This window comes from Narcine bancroftii, chromosome 5, assembly GCF_036971445.1.
Source record: "Narcine bancroftii isolate sNarBan1 chromosome 5, sNarBan1.hap1, whole genome shotgun sequence".
Classification (NCBI taxonomy): Eukaryota; Metazoa; Chordata; class Chondrichthyes; order Torpediniformes; family Narcinidae; genus Narcine; species Narcine bancroftii.
The window spans coordinates 254,598,317-254,620,112 of NC_091473.1; positions in this window are offsets into that span (position 1 = coordinate 254,598,317).

Genomic DNA, 21,796 nt, shown 5'->3' on the forward strand with positions numbered 1-21,796 from the left:
TCACGTTCCACTTGCTGATTGGCCACATTCCCTGTCAATCTGGGACGAACGACTCACGGTTCCACACGCTGATTAGCCACATTCCCTGTCAATCTGGGACGAACGAGTCACGTTCCACTCGCTGAGTGGCCACATTCCCTGTCAATCTGGGAAGAACGACACACGTTCCACTCGCTGAGTGGCCACATTCCCTGTCAATCTGGGACGAACGAGTCACGTTCCACTCGCTGAGTGGCCACATTCCCTGTCAATCTGGGACGTACGACTCACGTTCCACTCGCTGAGTGGCCACATTCCCTGTCAATCTGGGACGAACGACTCACGGTTCCACACGCTGATTGGCCACATTCCCTGTCAATCTGGGACGAACGACTCACGATCCACTAGCTGAGTGGCCACATTCCCTGTCAATCTGGGACGTACGCCTCACGTTCCACTCGCTGAGTGGCCACATTCCCTGTCAATCTGGGACGAACGACTCACGGTTCCACACGCTGATTGGCCACATTCCATGTCAATCTGGGACGAACGACTCACGATCCACTAGCTGAGTGGCCACATTCCCTGTCAATCTGGGACGTACGCCTCACGTTCCACTCGCTGAGTGGCCACATTCCCTGTCAATCTGGGACGAACGACTCACGTTCCACACGCTGATTGGCCACATTCCCTGTCAATCTGGGACGAACGACTCACGTTCCATTCGCTGAGTGGCCACATTCCCTGTCAATCTGGGACGTACGACTCACGTTCCACTCGCTGAGTGGCCACATTCCCTGTCAATCTGGGACGAACGACTCACGGTTCCACATGCTGATTGGCCACATTCCCTGTCAATCTGGGACGAACGACTCACGTTCCACAGGCTGATTGGCCACATTCCCTGTCAATCTGGGACGAACGACTTACGTTCCACTCGCTGATTAGCCACATTCCCTGTCAATCTGGGACAAACGAGTCACGTTCCACTCGCTGAGTGGCCACATTCCCTGTCAATCTGGGACGAACGACTCACGTTCCACAGGCTGATTGGCCACATTCCCTGTCAATCTGGGACGAACGACTCACGTTCCACTTGCTGATTGGCCACATTCCCTGTCAATCTGGGACGAACGACTTACGTTCCACTCGCTGATTAGCCACATTCCCTGTCAATCTGGGACAAACGAGTCACGTTCCACTCGCTGAGTGGCCACCTTCCCTGTCAATCTGGGACGAACGACTCACGGTTCCACACGCTGATTGGCCACATTCCCTGTCAATCTGGGACGAACGACTCACGTTCCATTCGCTGAGTGGCCACATTCCCTGTCAATCTGGGACGTACGAATCACGTGCCACTCGCTGAGTGGCCACATTCCCTGTCAATCTGGGACGAACGACTCACGGTTCCACACGCTGATTGGCCACATTCCCTGTCAATCTGGGACGAACGAGTCACGTTCCACTCGCTGAGTGGCCACATTCCCTGTCAATCTGGGACGAACGAGTCACGTTCCACTCGCTGATTGGCCACATTCCCTGTCAATCTGGGACGAACGAGTCACGTTCCACTTGCTGATTGGCCACATTCCCTGTCAATCTGGGACGAACGACTCACGGTTCAACTCGCTGATTGGCCACATTCCCTGTCAATCTGGGACGAACGACTCACGTTCCACAGGCTGATTGGCCACATTCCCTGTCAATCTGGGAAGAACGACTCACGTTCCATTCGCTGAGTGGCCACATTCCCTGTCAATCTGGGACGTACGACTCACGTTCCACTCGCTGAGTGGCCACATTCCCTGTCAATCTGGGACGAACGACTCACGGTTCCACACGCTGATTGGCCACATTCCCTGTCAATCTGGGACGAACGACTCACGTTCCACACGCTGATTGGCCACATTCCCTGTCAATCTGGGACGAACGACTCACGTTCCACTCGCTGAGTGGCCACCTTCCCTGTCAATCTGGGACGAACGACTCACGGTTCCACACGCTGATTGGCCACATTTCCTGTCAATCTGGGACGAACGACTCACGTTCCACTTGCTGATTGGCCACATTCCCTGTCAATCTGGGACGAACGACTTACGTTCCACTCGCTGATTAGCCACATTCCCTGTCAATCTGGGACGAACGACTCACGTTCCACTCGCTGAGTGGCCACATTCCCTGTCAATCTGGGAAGAACGACTCACGTTCCACTCGCTGAGTGGCCACATTCCCTGTCAATCTGGGACGAACGACTCACGGTTCCACACGCTGATTGGCCACATTCCCTGTCAATCTGGGACGAACGACTCACGTTCCACACGCTGATTGGCCACATTCCCTGTCAATCTGGGACGAACGACTCACGATCCACTAGCTGAGTGGCCACATTCCCTGTCAATCTGGGACGTACGCCTCACGTTCCACTCGCTGAGTGGCCACATTCCCTGTCAATCTGGGACGAACGACTCACGGTTCCACACGCTGATTGGCCACATTCCCTGTCAATCTGGGACGAACAACTCACGTTCCACACGCTGATTGGCCACATTCCCTGTCAATCTGGGACGAACGCCTCACGTTCCATTCGCTGAGTGGCCACATTCCCTGTCAATCTGGGACGAACGACTCACGGTTCCACACGCTGATTGGCCACATTCCTTGTCAATCTGGGACGAACGACTCACGTTCCACTCGCTGATTGGCCACATTCCTTGTCAATCTGGGACGAACGACTCACGTTCCACTCCCTGAGTGGCCACATTCCCTGTCAATATGGGACGAACGACTCACGGTTCCACACCCTGATTGGCCACATTCCCTGTCAATCTGGGACGAACGACTCACGTTCCACACGCTGAGTGGCCACATTCCCTGTCAATCTGGGAAGAACGACTCACGTTCCACTCGCTGAGTGGCCACATTCCCTGTCAATCTGGGACGAACGACTCACGGTTCAACTCGCTGATTGGCCACATTCCCTGTCAATCTGGGATGAACAACTCACGTTCCACACGCTGAGTGGCCACATTCCCTGTCAATCTGGGAAGAACGACTCACGTTCCACTCGCTGAGTGGCCACATTCCCTGTCAATCTGGGACGAACGAGTCACGTTCCACTCGCTGAGTGGCCACATTCCCTGTCAATCTGGGACGAACGACTCACGTTCCATTCGCTGATTGGCCACATTCCCTGTCAATCTGGGAAGAACGACTCACGTTCCATTCGCTGAGTGGCCACATTCCCTGTCAATCTGGGAAGAACGACTCACGTTCCACACGCTGATTGGCCACATTCCCTGTCAATCTGGGAAGAACGACTCACGTTCCATTCGCTGAGTGGCCACATTCCCTGTCAATCTGGGAAGAACGACTCACGTTCCATTCGCTGAGTGGCCACATTCCCTGTCAAGCTGGGACGTACGACTCACGTTCCACTCGCTGAGTGGCCACATTCCCTGTCAATCTGGGACGTACGACTCACGTTCCACACGCTGATTGGCCACATTCCCTGTCAATCTGGGACGAACGAGTCACGTTCCACTCGCTGAATGGCCACATTCCCTGTCAATCTGGGAAGAACGACTCACGTTCCATTCGCTGAGTGGCCACATTCCCTGTCAATCTGGGACGTACGACTCACGTTCCACTCGCTGAGTGGCCACATTCCCTGTCAATCTGGGACGAACGACTCACGGTTCCACACGCTGATTGGCCACATTCCCTGTCAATCTGGGACGAACGACTCACGTTCCACACGCTGATTGGCCACATTCCCGTTCAATCTGGGACGAACGACTCACGTTCCACTAGCTGAGTGGCCACATTCCCTGTCAATCTGGGAAGAACGACTCACGTTCCACTCGCTGAGTGGCCACATTCCCTGTCAATCTGGGACGAACGACTCACGGTTCCACACGCTGATTGGCCACATTCCCTGTCAATCTGGGACGAACGACTCACGTTCCACACGCTGATTGGCCACATTCCCTGTCAATCTGGGACGAACGACTCACGATCCACTAGCTGAGTGGCCACATTCCCTGTCAATCTGGGACGTACGCCTCACGTTCCACTCGCTGAGTGGCCACATTCCCTGTCAATCTGGGACGAACGACTCACGGTTCCACACGCTGATTGGCCACATTCCCTGTCAATCTGGGACGAACGACTCACGTTCCACACGCTGATTGGCCACATTCCCTGTCAATCTGGGACGAACGACTCACGTTCCATTCGCTGAGTGGCCACATTCCCTGTCAATCTGGGACGAACGACTCACGGTTCCACACGCTGATTGGCCACATTCCTTGTCAATCTGGGACGAACGACTCACGTTCCACTCGCTGATTGGCCACATTCCTTGTCAATCTGGGACGAACGACTCACGTTCCACTCGCTGAGTGGCCACATTCCCTGTCAATATGGGACGAACGACTCACGGTTCCACACGCTGATTGGCCACATTCCCTGTCAATCTGGGACGAACGACTCACGTTCCACACGCTGAGTGGCCACATTCCCTGTCAATCTGGGAAGAACGACTCACGTTCCACTCGCTGAGTGGCCACATTCCCTGTCAATCTGGGACGAACGACTCACGGTTCCACACGCTGATTGGCCACATTCCCTGTCAATCTGGGACGAACGACTCACGTTCCACACGCTGATTGGCCACATTCCCGTTCAATCTGGGACGAACGACTCACGTTCCACACGCTGAGTGGCCACATTCCCTGTCAATCTGGGAAGAACGACTCACGTTCCACACGCTGATTAGCCACATTCCCTGTCAATCTGGGACGAACGACTCACGGTTCAACTCGCTGATTGGCCACATTCCCTGTCAATCTGGGACGAACGACTCACGTTCCACACGCTGAGTGGCCACATTCCCTGTCAATCTGGGAAGAACGACTCACGTTCCACTCGCTGAGTGGCCACATTCCCTGTCAATCTGGGACGAACGAGTCACGTTCCACTCGCTGAGTGGCCACATTCCCTGTCAATCTGGGACGAACGACTCACGTTCCATTCGCTGATTGGCCACATTCCCTGTCAATCTGGGAAGAACGACTCACGTTCCATTCGCTGAGTGGCCACATTCCCTGTCAATCTGGGAAGAACGACTCACGTTCCACACGCTGATTGGCCACATTCCCTGTCAATCTGGGAAGAACGACTCACGTTCCATTCGCTGAGTGGCCACATTCCCTGTCAATCTGGGAAGAACGACTCACGTTCCATTCGCTGAGTGGCCACATTCCCTGTCAATCTGGGACGTACGACTCACGTTCCACTCGCTGAGTGGCCACATTCCCTGTCAATCTGGGACGTACGACTCACGTTCCACACGCTGATTGGCCACGTTCCCTGTCAATCTGGGACGAACGAGTCACGTTCCACTCGCTGAATGGCCACATTCCCTGTCAATCTGGGAAGAACGACTCACGTTCCATTCGCTGAGTGGCCACATTCCCTGTCAATCTGGGACGTACGACTCACGTTCCACTCGCTGAGTGGCCACATTCCCTGTCAATCTGGGACGAACGACTCACGGTTCCACACGCTGATTGGCCACATTCCCTGTCAATCTGGGACGAACGACTCACGTTCCACACGCTGATTGGCCACATTCCCTGTCAATCTGGGACGAACGACTCACGTTCCACTAGCTGAGTGGCCACATTCCCTGTCAATCTGGGAAGAACGACTCACGTTCCATTCGCTGAGTGGCCACATTCCCTGTCAATCTGGGACGAACGACTCACGTTCCACTCGCTGAGTGGCCACATTCCCTGTCAATCTGGGACGAACGACTCACGGTTCCACACGCTGATTGGCCACATTCCCTGTCAATCTGGGACGAACGACTCACGTTCCACACGCTGATTGGCCACATTCCCTGTCAATCTGGGACGAACGACTCACGATCCACTAGCTGAGTGGCCACATTCCCTGTCAATCTGGGACGAACGACTCACGGTTCCACACGCTGATTGGCCACATTCCCTGTCAATCTGGGACGAACGACTCACGTTCCACACGCTGATTGGCCACATTCCCTGTCAATCTGGGACGAACGACTCACGTTCCATTCGCTGAGTGGCCACATTCCCTGTCAATCTGGGACGAACGACTCACGGTTCCACACGCTGATTGGCCACATTCCTTGTCAATCTGGGACGAACGAATCACGTCCCACTCGCTGATTGGCCACATTCCTTGTCAATCTGGGACGAACGACTCACGTTCCACTCGCTGAGTGGCCACATTCCCTGTCAATATGGGACGAACGACTCACGGTTCCACACGCTGATTGGCCACATTCCCTGTCAATCTGGGACGAACGACTCACGTTCCACACGCTGAGTGGCCACATTCCCTGTCAATCTGGGAAGAACGACTCACGTTCCACTCGCTGAGTGGCCACATTCCCTGTCAATCTGGGACGAACGACTCACGGTTCAACTCGCTGATTGGCCACATTCCCTGTCAATCTGGGACGAACGACTCACGGTTCCACACGCTGATTGGCCACATTCCCTGTCAATCTGGGACGAACGACTCACGTTCCACACGCTGAGTGGCCACATTCCCTGTCAATCTGGGAAGAACGACTCACGTTCCACTCGCTGAGTGGCCACATTCCCTGTCAATCTGGGACGAACGACTCACGGTTCAACTCGCTGATTGGCCACATTCCCTGTCAATCTGGGACGAACGAGTCACGTTCCATTCGCTGAGTGGCCACATTCCCTGTCAATCTGGGACGAACGAGTCACGTTCCACTCGCTGAATGGCCACATTCCCTGTCAATCTGGGAAGAACGACTCACGTTCCATTCGCTGAGTGGCCACATTCCCTGTCAATCTGGGACGAACGACTCACGGTTCCACACGCTGATTGGCCACATTCCCTGTCAATCTGGGACGAACGACTCACGTTCCATTCGCTGAGTGGCCACATTTCCTGTCAATCTGGGAAGAACGACTCACGTTCCATTCGCTGAGTGGCCACATTCCCTGTCAATCTGGGACGAACGACTCACGGTTCCACACGCTGATTGGCCACATTCCCTGTCAATCTGGGACGAACGAATCACGTTCCACACGCTGATTGGCCACATTCCCTGTCAATCTGGGACGAACGACTCACGTTCCACTAGCTGAGTGGCCACATTCCCTGTCAATCTGGGACGAACGACTCACGTTCCACTCGCTGGGTGGCCACATTCCCTGTCAATCTGGGACGAACGACTCACGGTTCCACACGCTGATTGGCCACATTCCCTGTCAATCTGGGACGAACGACTCACGTTCCACTCGCTGAGTGGCCACATTCCCTGTCAATCTGGGACGAACGACTCACGGTTCCACACGCTGATTGGCCACATTCCCTGTCAATCTGGGACGAACGACTCACGTTCCACACGCTGAGTGGCCACATTCCCTGACAATCTGGGACGAACGACTCACGGTTCCACACGCTGATTGGCCACATTCCCTGTCAATATGGGACGAACGACTCACGTTCCTGGCCACATTCCCTGTCAATATGGGACGAACGACTCACGGTTCCACACGCTGATTGGCCACATTCCCTGTCAATCTGGGACGAACGACTCACGTTCCACACGCTGAGTGGCCACATTCCCTGTCAATCTGGGAAGAACGACTCACGTTCCACTCGCTGAGTGGCCACATTCCCTGTCAATCTGGGAAGAACGACTCACGTTCCACTCGCTGAGTGGCCACATTCCCTGTCAATCTGGGACGAACGAGTCACGTTCCACTCGCTGAGTGGCCACATTCCCTGTCAATCTGGGACGAACGACTCACGTTCCATTCGCTGATTGGCCACATTCCCTGTCAATCTGGGAAGAACGACTCACGTGCCATTCGCTGATTGGCCACATTCCCTGTCAATCTGGGAAGAACGACTCACGTTCCACACGCTGATTGGCCACATTCCCTGTCAATCTGGGAAGAACGACTCACGTTCCATTCGCTGAGTGGCCACATTCCCTGTCAATCTGGGAAGAACGACTCACGTTCCATTCGCTGAGTGGCCACATTCCCTGTCAATCTGGGACGTACGACTCACGTTCCACTCGCTGAGTGGCCACATTCCCTGTCAATCTGGGACGTACGACTCACGTTCCACACGCTGATTGGCCACATTCCCTGTCAATCTGGGACGAACGAGTCACGTTCCACTCGCTGAATGGCCACATTCCCTGTCAATCTGGGAAGAACGACTCACGTTCCATTCGCTGATTGGCCACATTCCCTGTCAATCTGGGACGTACGACTCACGTTCCACTCGCTGAGTGGCCACATTCCCTGTCAATCTGGGACGAACGACTCACGGTTCCACACGCTGATTGGCCACATTCCCTGTCAATCTGGGACGAACGACTCACGTTCCACACGCTGATTGGCCACATTCCCTGTCAATCTGGGACGAACGACTCACGTTCCACTAGCTGAGTGGCCACATTCCCTGTCAATCTGGGAAGAACGACTCACGTTCCACTCGCTGAGTGGCCACATTCCCTGTCAATCTGGGACGAACGACTCACGGTTCCACACGCTGATTGGCCACATTCCCTGTCAATCTGGGACGAACGACTCACGTTCCACACGCTGAGTGGCCACATTCCCTGTCAATCTGGGACGAACGACTCACGGTTCCACACGCTGATTGGCCACATTCCCTGTCAATCTGGGACGAACGACTCACGTTCCACTAGCTGAGTGGCCACATTCCCTGTCAATCTGGGACGTACGACTCACGTTCCACTAGCTGAGTGGCCACATTCCCTGTCAATCTGGGAAGAACGACTCACGTTCCACTCGCTGAGTGGCCACATTCCCTGTCAATCTGGGACGAACGACTCACGTTCCATTCGCTGATTGGCCACATTCCCTGTCAATCTGGGAAGAACGACTCACGTTCCACACGCTGATTGGCCACATTCCCTGTCAATCTGGGAAGAACGACTCACGTTCCATTCGCTGAGTGGCCACATTCCCTGTCAATCTGGGAAGAACGACTCACGTTCCATTCGCTGAGTGGCCACATTCCCTGTCAAGCTGGGACGTACGACTCACGTTCCACTCGCTGAGTGGCCACATTCCCTGTCAATCTGGGACGTACGACTCACGTTCCACACGCTGATTGGCCACATTCCCTGTCAATCTGGGACGAACGAGTCACGTTCCACTCGCTGAATGGCCACATTCCCTGTCAATCTGGGAAGAACGACTCACGTTCCATTCGCTGAGTGGCCACATTCCCTGTCAATCTGGGACGTACGACTCACGTTCCACTCGCTGAGTGGCCACATTCCCTGTCAATCTGGGACGAACGACTCACGGTTCCACACGCTGATTGGCCACATTCCCTGTCAATCTGGGACGAACGACTCACGTTCCACACGCTGATTGGCCACATTCCCGTTCAATCTGGGACGAACGACTCACGTTCCACTAGCTGAGTGGCCACATTCCCTGTCAATCTGGGAAGAACGACTCACGTTCCATTAGCTGAGTGGCCATATTCCCTGTCAATCTGGGACGAACGACTCACGGTTCCACACGCTGATTGGCCACATTCCCTGTCAATCTGGGACGAACGACTCACGTTCCACACGCTGATTGGCCACATTCCCTGTCAATCTGGGACGTACGACTCACGTTCCACTAGCTGAGTGGCCACATTCCCTGTCAATCTGGGACGAACGACTCACGTTCCACTAGCTGAGTGGCCACATTCCCTGTCAATCTGGGACGAACGACTCACGGTTCCACACGCTGATTGGCCACATTCCCTGTCAATCTGGGACGAACGACACACGTTCCACACGCTGAGTGGCCACATTCCCTGTCAATCTGGGAAGAACGACTCACGTTCCATTCGCTGAGTGGCCACATTCCCTGTCAATCTGGGACGAACGACTCACGGTTCCACACGCTGATTGGCCACATTCCCTGTCAATCTGGGACGAACGACTCACGGTTCCACACGCTGATTGGCCACATTCCCTGTCAATCTGGGACGAACGACTCACGTTCCACACGCTGAGTGGCCACATTCCCTGTCCATCTGGGACGTACGCCTCACGTTCCACTCGCTGAGTGGCCACATTCCCTGACAATCTGGGACGAATGACTCACGGTTCCACACGCTGATTGGCCACATTCCCTGTCAATCTGGGACGAACGACTCACGTTCCACACGCTGATTGGCCACATTCCCTGTCAATCTGGGACGAACGACTCACGGTTCCGCACGCTGATTGGCCGCACTCCCTGTCACTCTGGGACGCACCATCACGGTTCCGCACGCTGATTGGCCGCACTCCCTGTCACTCTGGGACGCACCCTCACGGTTCCGCACGCTGATTGGTCGCACTCCCTGTCACTCTGGGACGCACCCTCACGGTTCCCCCCCTGCGCCACAGGGTGTGTGGTGGAGCCACTGTTTGTCCATGTGTGGCTGGCCGGCCCTCTGCTCATTGTACCTGTGGGCCCTGTCCCTTTGGTTCCCCCAATAAAGGTGGCAACGCCATAACCCCTGGGCAGAACACGCGCGGGCCTCGGGTCAGCAACACGAGGCGCGCCTTCTGTTTACGGTGGGGAAAGTCGCCAACGCTCAGTCTTTGGAGCTATTGATGGCACCTTAACCCTCGTCGAGGGGCCAGACAACGAGGCTGTGGGGCCCACAGAGAGCAAAATGCACCAGCGGTTGTGCATCTCTGGATGAGAATAGCCGCCCGAACCTTGGTGCCAACCATCGCCCCTTCCCTGTTCCTGCACTGGTTCAAACAACGTCCACTACCGTTCGGGCGGAAAACACGAGAGTCTGCAGACACTGGTTGGTTCACAGTCCAATCTCACTTCTCATTCCCCCAAGTTCACTGGTTGCAGGCAATTCTTAGACTGTGCACAGAATTTAACATGAATAAAGTTCACCGGGCTTTGGTGCTCGAAAGGTAAATGTTTACCGCTCAGGAAGGTTCTTGTTGGTTTTCAGAGAGAGATTTGTTGTTCCAGGACATCCACAACTGATGTACTTCCTTCAGCCACTTCAGTGTTTTTCTGAAGAAACTTGCCCCCTCAGGGTTCTCCAAATGGTAACCTCTTTCTTTCAGGACACCACAGAGTTCCTTTCTGTTTCTTTTATTTCAAGTGAAACATTAGGTTGCCAGTCCTCTCTTCATGAACCACAAGGGGTTTGACCAAGCTGAGCTAAGCACTCACGACCCATCTTCCAAATGGGATTTTCCTAAGCTTTCCAGTTTGTCCTGTTCCAGTCCCAGCTGCTGCTAAACTGTAAAACTGTAGAATTGATATGTGTGTGTGTGTGTGTGTGTGTGTGTGTGTGTGTGTGTGTGTGTGTGTGTGTGTGTGTGTCTCTCTCTCTCTCTCTCAGAGAAAGTCTGTTTGACTCTCTCTGCTTGCAAAACTACATGACCCTCCTAGATCAGCAAGTTCCTCTCTAGAATGTCTTTCATCTGTTGTCTTTTTGTAAACAACAATCCATCAGTGAAGTCTCTTGGGCACCCAGTTCTAGTCTCACCCACTAATGGAAACAACCTCCCTGCTTCTATCTTGCCTATTCCTTATGTTTTTATAAGATCATCCTCCTAATCACCAGAGAGTACATTCCTAGATGACTCAATCTCCTTTATTTCCAGTATCAACTGAATTAAACTCCTTCACATCACCTCCACAGCTACTGGATCCTTTCTCAGATAAGAAGACCAGAATTGCACACTGTATTGTTGTAACAGAACCTCCTTGCTCTTAAAAGCAATCTAACATTGAAAGCTAACGTCCCATTTGCCTTCTTGATTACCTGTTGTCAAGTCAAATTTATGTCATCTGATTGCTCAATTACAACCCAAGGAAACAGCATTCTCCAGTCCTCGTTGCAAAACACGCAGACACACAATCAGACTGAACACACATCCAGGCAAACAATAGACACAAACAAATAAATCATTCATACAAATCATATTGTTTTGTGAATAGGAGAGTCTCAGATGGTTAGTGTGAGCAGTTCCTTTGATCTTTCAGTGTTCTCACTGTACTTCAGCATTTGCACCTGAAAACCAATCTTTTATGATTCCATTTTGTGATATTTTAAGGACACGAACATCTACAGGATTACAGGACACTGCAGATGCTGGAATATGGAAAAAACAAAATGGGTCGAGCGACATTTGTGTAAGGAAAGCAATTGTCACTGTTCCAAGTCAAGACCCTATGTCTGATGCTTGACACACTGAGTTCCTGCAGCGTATGTTTTTTGGTCCATGTTCCAATGTCTGCAGTCTCTGCCAGGAGGATGCAAAATTAGTTTAATTTTAATCTAATTTTTAATTTAGATATACTGCATGTTACAGGGCTCTCCAGCCCACGACCCTGTGCCACCCAATTAAATCCAACTAACCTAATAGCCCCATGTGTTGTTTGGATTTGAGTGGGTCCCACAGGTTAAGAACCAGACCAAAGTAGAGGTACAAAGCACACACTTATTTCATGGATGGAAATTGGACAACAGGGTTGATATGTTAGGTAAACCTCTGCACATACACACAAAAAACTGGTACATACAATGATCAGGGAAACATCACTACAATGCCCCACTTCCCTCGACTCAGTGCAGGCCTGGCTCAATGCTACAAGGGACACTAATTAAATGCTCCCAACCCTTTAAACGGTGCACATCTTACCAACAGTTTCTCCACCACCCTTCTATGTTTCTAGGCCTGGAGTGAAACAGGATGGTCCCAAACTGGCAGAGAGAGAGAAAACAAAGAACACATGGCACCTTTATAGTGCTGGAGGGACAAGCCCACATCATTTGCTGGGGGCCAATAGCTCAGTGGCAGGAGGGTTAATCTAATTACAACAGCCAATGGCTCAAGGCCAAGGACAGGCAGGCTGGAGAATGCAGCCCAGGTAATTTACATATAGCCAACAGCAAGGTGTGCACTAATGGGTGGGGCGGAACCAAACCTTGATTGGCAGCTGGTGTGTCCTCTGACCAGGTAGGGGGACAGTGCTGTCACATGACAGCCACGACCCTTCCCAATACACCAAGTTTTTGGAATGTGGGTGGGAAATGGAGCATGCAGAGAAAACCTATGTGGTTATTGGGAGGATGTTACAGGCAGCAGGGGATTCAAACCCAGGTTGCTGACACCTTAGTAACATTGTGCTGACTGGGATGCCCCGAATTAACATCAAAGTTCAGATTTCAGATTTATTGTCAGAGTACATACAATGTGCCACATACAGCCCTGAGATTCCTTTCCTTGTGAGCCAGACAGAATTTATACCTATTGTAATCTGTATTCAATAAAAAGATACACATAGAAAAGAAATGAAAAAAGATGGAAATGCAAACAAACAGACTATACAATACAGAAAATAAATATTCAATTATAATGTGCAAAGCAAGACTCCTTAAATGAGTCCCTGATGGAGTTTGTCATTGAGGAATCTGATGGTGGAGGGGGAGCAGCTGTTCCTGAACCTGGTGGTGCGAGTCTTGTGGCACCGATACCTCTTTCCTGACGGCAGCAGTGAGAAGAGAGCATGTGCTGGGTGATGTGGATCCTTGATGAACGCTGCTGCTCTCCAATGGCAACGTTCCCCATCAATGATCTCGATGGTGGGTTAATGGGCTTGCTCGTACTGTCCAGATATATGTGGGTTAGCTCGTTAATTGGCCACTATCAATTACCCCTCATGTGTAGATGATTGGCCTGGACTCGCTGTGCTGAGGAGCCTGTTTCCGGTCTGCATCTCTCAATAACTCTATGACTATGTACAGTACTGATTTACGTTCCTACAAAATCAATTAGTGAATTTCAAGTCCTGGAATGTTGCAGAATCAATGCACTGTCAAGGTTTATCAACATTTTCCATTGGCTTCCAGCCAGAGAATATTGCACACATACACAATTTTCATGTGGCCTGAAATGGTATCTCAACAGTCCTCCCCTTAATTTTCTTGATGACGTAGAAGATAAACAGGACATTTAACCCAGGGTCATCATTGCTATTTAATAGCACCATGTGTACAATCAGTCATTTTGAGAAATCTCTGGGCAGTAGATGACAGGGTTGTGCTCTCACTGTAAAGCCCCCCAGTGCACAGAGTACCCCATGGCTCTCATAACCTGGCCCCTCCCCATCACCCAAAACACTCAACAGAATACTCTTCAGGTATTTTTCCAGTTATGATATCTCTTTGTCTTATTTGTACTGCTCCAGGGTGTAAGCAGGATTAAAACCTTCCAAGGATTCACACCCATGCTGCTCTGAAGTTAGTCTCATTGTCCTGCTAGTGGCTGTCATTCATTTAGGAATATTTTGTGTTCCTCTCCCCTCTATTCCCCTCCCCCCACCCCCATTTGAACTGCCAAATAGATCACAAAATTGCAGCTGGGTCAGTTCTTTGTGCAGTGGTTTGGGAGTGAGGTATTTGTATGGGAACTCCCTGTTTCCTAACTGTGCCAGCAGGTTTATTTGGGGGATTTCAAGCTGAAGCTCGAACTGGAGAAGGAAGAGAATGAGCTATGGGTGTGAGTTTCACTTCTAAAGTTGGTAAAGTGAAGCAGAAGCAAGACTGATGCAAAGCTGTGCAACGCCTTCAGCAACCCTGCAGGTGGAGCACCACTTGGTCTCGGAAGGACTTCATCTTCATGTCGAAGGCCGTCACGGTCAGAACCATCGATGTTGCGCCGGTGTTCTTCTCTGACCACTGAAGGAGGAGCATAAGGCGGGCAGGGGAACATGGAAGCTGAATGTGAAGTTGTTAACCCCAGAGAATGTAGAGAAACTGAAGAAGGAATAATCTGGTTGGACTTCAGGCGACTATGGATCAATCTCCAGCTTGTCGGGTTTCAGGAGTTGGACCATTATTGGTAATAAAAACAAAAAATTGTGAATAAAATTGACATACAGTAAATAACTCGAGAGGCTGAGACCCAGTCACTGATCTACAGGGTTTTATTCACAATGGACAGGGACCTCATCCTAAGCCGTGACCTGGTCTTTCTGGGGAAGGGTCAAGGTGTTAGAGGCTTTATTGAAGGTCAAAAGAGGGAGGGGCCACAGATACAGTCACAGCACAGGACGGAACCAGTGCAGTGAACTGAGATTCACTGGTGGTGTGTTATACTGATGGCTGGCTCCACCCCCATCTACCTATATATAACCCTGGTTTCCCGCCTAAACCCTGAGCCCTTCTGAAGACCAATGTAAGACCCTACCCTCAGTTATGCTAATAAAAACATATGTTCTCCTTCCAGTTGTGAGAGCTTTTATTCGCATTACAATTTTATTAGCTTATTCCCTTGAAGATGGAAGCGCTGCTCAAGCCAGATACACTGCTGATAGACTCTCTCCCCCCCGACATGGCTGAGGAGTTCACGAACTGGCTAGACTGATCCCAGGCCTACCTGAATGTGACCAGAGATGTCTTCCACACCGATGAACTTAGGAGGTCCGCACTTATTTCGAGGGTAGGAACGAAAGGGACATTGAAGGCTTGGTACCTGAAGTTGCAAAACAAGTTTCTAGTGAGGCACTGGCTCACTCGACGTTGCCAATGGCCAGGATAGACCATTGATGACTCACTGCTGGATCTGTGGACGTTTGCCAAGAAGTGCAGGTACAAAGTGGCTACGGCCGTGTTCGTGAGGAAGAACTGATCTGGGACACTCTAGTCACGGGGGTCCGCTTGAGGTACATGAGGCAGCAACTGCTCAAGTCGGGTAAGAAGGACCTGGCTAGCCACATTGAACTGGCCTAGTTGCTGGAATAGGCCAAGTTCGAGAATGACAACCTCGAAGCCAGCTCACTCACTCACCCAGGTGACTCCTTCCAAGGACCGGCTACTCCCACTACCCCTGCCGTAACAGCTGCTGCTTCCCATCCTAAGGAGCGCTCCCACGCTATGGAGTGCTTTTCCTGTGGCAAGAGCCAGCATCTCCAATCTCGTTGCCCGGCTAAAGATGCAGTTTGCTCCAGCTGTGGCAAGAAAGGACACTGGACAAGAGTTTGCCATGCGAGGGGAAGCCCAGGGAAGTTTGCGGCTTGCGCCACTCCTGCCTCCGATTCCAGCCCCAAGCCATCTGCCCGAATTCGCCTGAACTCACTTGCTGCACTACGCGCTGAAGGAGGGTGGCTGCAAGAAAACGGCGCAAATAGGCTTGGCGGCCATCTTCACGTGATTCAAATTCAAACGGCGTCATCATCAGAGGAGGAAGGAGGGCGGCCATCTTGCTGTGCCATGAGGTTGACGCCATCTTACCTGCGGGCAAACTAGGATGGAGGGGGCCACTCGAGTGAAGAGTATGGAGTTTCCAAAGTCCTAATCTCGATGGTTCTAGTCAGGACAGACCTCACCAGCTTAGCAACTCCATAGTGACTGTTAAGGTAAATGAACACTCCAATAAATGCCTAATCAACATGGGCTCTACTGAAAGCTTCATAGACTCACGGACTGTGCAAGAGTACAAGCTAAAGATGGATCCTTCGAATTATCATATATTCCTTGAGTCTCATTCGCTCTCCACTCATATTAGAGAACATTGTCATGGGGGGGGGGGGGGAAATTTTTAAAATATGCCTGTATATACTTGATGAATTGTGCACTCCTGTGATGTTGGGTCTGGACTTCCTGTGACACCTTAAAAGTGTGACCTTGGAGTATTCTGGTCCCCTCCCCCCATAACTGTTCGGAATGGAGTGCCTCTAAAATCAGAACCCACATGCAGCCTCTCCACCTCTCTTCCCAAATCTGTCCCCAGACTGCAAACCTATTGCTACCAAGAGCAGGTGGTACAGCATAGCAGATCGAGACTTCATAATGTCTACTCAATGAAGGTATCATCAAACCTAGCACTAGTCCGTGGAGTGCACAAGTGGTAATAGTTAAAGGGGAAAACAAGTTGAGGCTAGTAATTGACTACAGCCAAATCATTAATCAGTACACACTCCTGAACGCTTACCCCATCCCTCGAATTGCAGATATGGTGAATGACATTGCATAGTATCAGATTTATTTGACCATTGACCTGAAAGCTTTTTATCACCAGCTGCCAATCCATTCCGAGGACCGTCCATACACAGCATGTGAGGCTAATGCTCATCTCTATCAATTCCAGAGGGGGCCTTTCAGTATTACTACTGGCGTTTCTATCTTCCAGAGGCAGATGGACAGAATGGTGGATGAATATGGGTTGAAGGCTACCTTCCCCTACCTCAATAATGTCACCATCTGTGACCATACCCTGGAGGACCATGACACCAACCATCAGTTTTCTCTACACAGCAAAAGCCCTGAACCTCACTTATAACTCTAGCAAGTGTGTATTTAGGACTACACGACTGGCTATTCTTGGCTACGTGGTGGAGAATGGCATCATCGACCCTGACCCCAATAGGATGCGCCCTCTGTTAGAGCTCCCTGTTCCCAGGACCATGAAGTTTTGAGGAGATCCCTGGGGTTTTTCTCATACTATGCCCAGAGCATCCCTCAATACACTGATAAGGTTCAACTTCTCTTAAAAACCACTTCTTTTCCCCTCTCAGCTGAAGCCTAAATGGCTTTTAACTACCTTCGAAACAATATTGTGAAAGCCACCATGCACGTGGTGGACAAGACTGTACCTTTCCAGTTGGAAAATGATGCTTCGGACATGGCCCTGGCCGCTACCTTCAACCAAGTGGGCAGGCCAGTTGCATTTTTTTCTCGGACATTACAAGGCCACGAGTTCCAAAACCCCCCTGTTGAAAAGGAGGCTCAAGCCATTGTAGAAGCCGTGAGGCACTGGAGGCACTACATTCCTGGCTGGTAGGAAATTTACACTCCTCACTGACCAGCGCTCGGTGGCATTCATGCTTAATAACATCAAGAGGGGAAAAATCAACAATGACAAGATTGCCAGGTGGAGGATCAAGCTCTCCACCTACAGTTATGACATCGCCTATCGGCCAGGAGTCCTTAATGACCCTCCAGATGCCTTATCCAGAGGAAGCTTTGCCCCTGCACACACCGGCCAACTGTGGTCTCTGGATAATGAGCTCTACTATCCAGGGGTTACCCGCATGGCTCATTTTGTCCTACTCCATGGAAGATGTCAGGGAAATGACCAGGTCTTGCCAGGAGTGCAAGCCGCACATCTACTGCCCCACAAAGGTCCACCTGATCATGTCATCCAGGCCCTTCGAACGGTTCAATGTTGATTTTAAGGAACCTCTCCCCTCCACTAACGGGAACAATTTCTTCCTATCATTGATGATATTCCCGCTTCCCGTTCACCATTCTATGTCCAGGCACGTCCACTTTGTCAGTCATAAAGGCCCTAGATTCCATTTTTGCCCTGTTTGGATATCCCGGCTATATACATAATGACCAGGGCTCATCCTTTATGAGCAAAGATACATCAGTCCCAGCTGGCGAGGGGCGTCGCATCCAGCAGGACTACTATCTACAACCCCCAGGTGAACAAGCTGGTTGAAAAGGAAAACGCCATGGTCTGGAAGGCTGTCAAACTGGCCCTCAAGTCAAGAGGACTTCCGGATTCACGCTGACAGGACATCCTTCCTATGGCTCTCCATTCTATCGGTCGCTATTATATACACCAACCAATGCTACTCCTCATGAGCTCCTATTCAATTTTGAGAGAAGGTCAGCATTGGTAAATACACTCCCGACCTGTGTCCAGTCCTTCTCAGGAAACACATGAAACTGCTTCACGCCAATCCCACATACGCCTATGTGGAGTACCATCTCCATCAGGGACCTGGCACCTGCCGGAATAGCCGCAGAGCTCATTCTCGCCACTCCCAGTCAGGGCCTCAGGGAATCTGGTTCAGGAGGAAAGTGCATCCCCCTCCACCTTAGAGCCAGAATCCCCGCCCGCCACTCCTCCCTCACAAGGGGACCAGGAGACCCAAGGAGCCCAAAGCCCTCCCATACTTAGGTGCTCCTCTAGGATCTCCAGACCCCCAGATTGCTTAAATTTGTAAATAACTGTATATTTTTCAAAAATTTTTTAAATCAGAGTTCTCTATCTTCATTCACAAACACCAAATTCTGCAGGAACGGGTGAATGCAGTGAACTGAGATTTTCTGGTGGCGCGTTATACTGATGACTGGCTCCGCCTCCATCCACTCATATAAAACCCTTGTTTCCTGCCTAAATCCTGAGCCCTTCTGAAGACCACTGTAAGACCCTATCCTCAGTTATGCTAATAAAAACAAATGTTTTGACCTAAAAACTGTTTGACCTGCTGAGTTTTTCCAGCAATGTGTTTTTACTTCAACCATGGTGTCTGCAGACTTCGTGTTTTACTACTACCAAACAGAGGGACATCGAGGATAGTGAGATCATGGAGGGGTGTGCTATTATTTTATGTCATATTGATATCAAGAAGGATGTAGTGTTGGGGTTTTGGAATAGCATAAACATGTTTACATGTGTACTTTGGGTACAGTTATTTTGCACTCCCAATAAGTGGTAATTCTGCCTCGCCTGCAGGTAAAAAGAATTTCAAGGTTGTATTTGATGTCATATATATCCACTCTGAAATCTGAATCTGAATAAGGCCTCAGGACTGATGACATCTGTGTCAGGTTAGTGAGAGTGGCCTTAAAGACCTTTGTATCTTTAACTGCAGGTGAAAATTCCTCTTGAACAAAGCAGGAAATGATAATAAAAATGAGTTTATTGTCATATACATGGTAAAATGTAGATATGCTATCAAAATTCTTACTTGCTGTAGCCTGAAAGGTACTTCATTTAAAAAATGAATTACAATAGTAATTATTAAATGAAATTTCAAAGAGGTTATAAATACAAAAGGTAGATAGATAATAAATATTCACAACTCCCATTGTGCAAGAAAGTACATCAGTGCAGAGATTTCTCGTGTGTCGAAGGACCACATGAGAACTGATGGTCATTGGATGGTGAGCCTTGTATCAGTGGTGGGGATATTATTGGATAAAATTCTTAGGAATGGGGGTTCTAGAAAAGCATAGACATAGATAGCATGGCTGTTTGTGCGGGAGGATATAGCTTACAAACTTGGTTGTGCTTTATAAGGAGATGAAGATAATTGGGGAATGAAAGTACTGGATATTGTATGCAGGAACTTGAGCAAAGCTTTCACTGAGGTCCTTTGTGGTAGTATGACCCAGAAGAAAATATTTGGCACACTTGGCTTCATTGGTCAAGCCATTGAGTACAGCAGTTGGGTCATCATGTAACAGTTGTACATGATGTTGGTTGTAATGCGCGTCGTAAGAACCAAAGACTTGTTGATCCAAACCAAGGCTTTTATTAACTAAAAGACTGGAGCATATCACAAGTAGGTCAACCAGTCCAGAATGACCTGGTCTGGCGAGGAGTAATCCTTTTAAGACCTGCCAGTAGGTGTGGCCACACTCTCATCCAATCACAGTCATCCTACACGACCATCTGTACATCTGTACATATACACATTGGTGATAGAATCTGTATTATCACACTGCTCAGCCCCATTTGAAATACTAAGTACAGTTCTGCTCATCTTACCATAGGAAATACGTCATTAAAGTGGAAAGGATGAAACAAATTCACAAAGATGTTACCAGAATTGGAGGGCTTGAATTTCGGGGGAAGCTGGATAGGTCAAGTCAAGTTTATTGTCATCTGATTGTACAAGTATAACCCGACGAAAGAGCATTCTCCTGTCCTTGGTGCAAAAATATGCAGACACACAACCAGACATAGCACACACACTGACAAATGATACCTATACAGGATGCATTATAGCTATAAAAACAAACAAACAAATGAACAAATAAATAAATATTAATTATTATGTACAAATGAGTCTTGCATGGTCAGTGTGAAAGGTTCCTTTGGTCGTTCAGCATTCTCACTGCCCGTGGGAAGAAGCTGTTCCTCAACCTGGTGGTGCTGTCTCTGATCCTCCTGTATCTCTTCCCTGATGGGAGCAGCTGAAAGACGCTGTGTGCAGGGTGGAAGGGGGACCTCAACGATTTCACACACCCTCTTCAGTCAATGATCCTGGTAAATCATGTCAATGGGGAGAGAGAGAAAACAGTGATCCTCTCCAATCCTGTAGATTGACCTCCAATCAATTTCTTTGCAGCAACCATATCACACCGTGATGCAGCTGGCCAGGACGCTCTCGATAGAGATCCTATAGAAGGTTGACATGATGGTGGCCAGTAGCCTTGCCCACTTCAGTCTTCTCAGGAAGTGAAGTTGTTGTTGTGCCTTCCTTACAAGTGAGGAGATGTTGAGTGATCATGATAGGACACTAGTTAGGTGGACTCCAAAGAACTTGGTGCTCTCCTTTCTCTCCACTACAGAGTTGTTGATGTGTAGTGGAGGGTGGTCGTTCCTGGTCCTCCTGAAGTCCACGATCATCTCCTTCACGTTGATACTCAGGTTGTTACTATCAGGCTAGGATAGTTTTCTCTGGAGCACAGGAAGCTAAATGGTAACCTTGTTGAGGTGTACAAAATTATAAGGGGCATAGATAAGGTGAACAGTTACAGCCTTTTCACCAGGGTAAGAATAGGTTTAAGGTGAGGGAGTAAAGATTAAAAGAGACCTGGGGGACAGCTTTTTCACATACAGTGAGCTGAGAAGGGAAGTGGTCGAGAAGGTACAATTATGATATTGAAAAGACATTTTGATAGGTTCATGGATTTGGAAAGATTTAGAGGAATATGGGCCAAGCACAGGCAAATAGGACCAACTTGATTG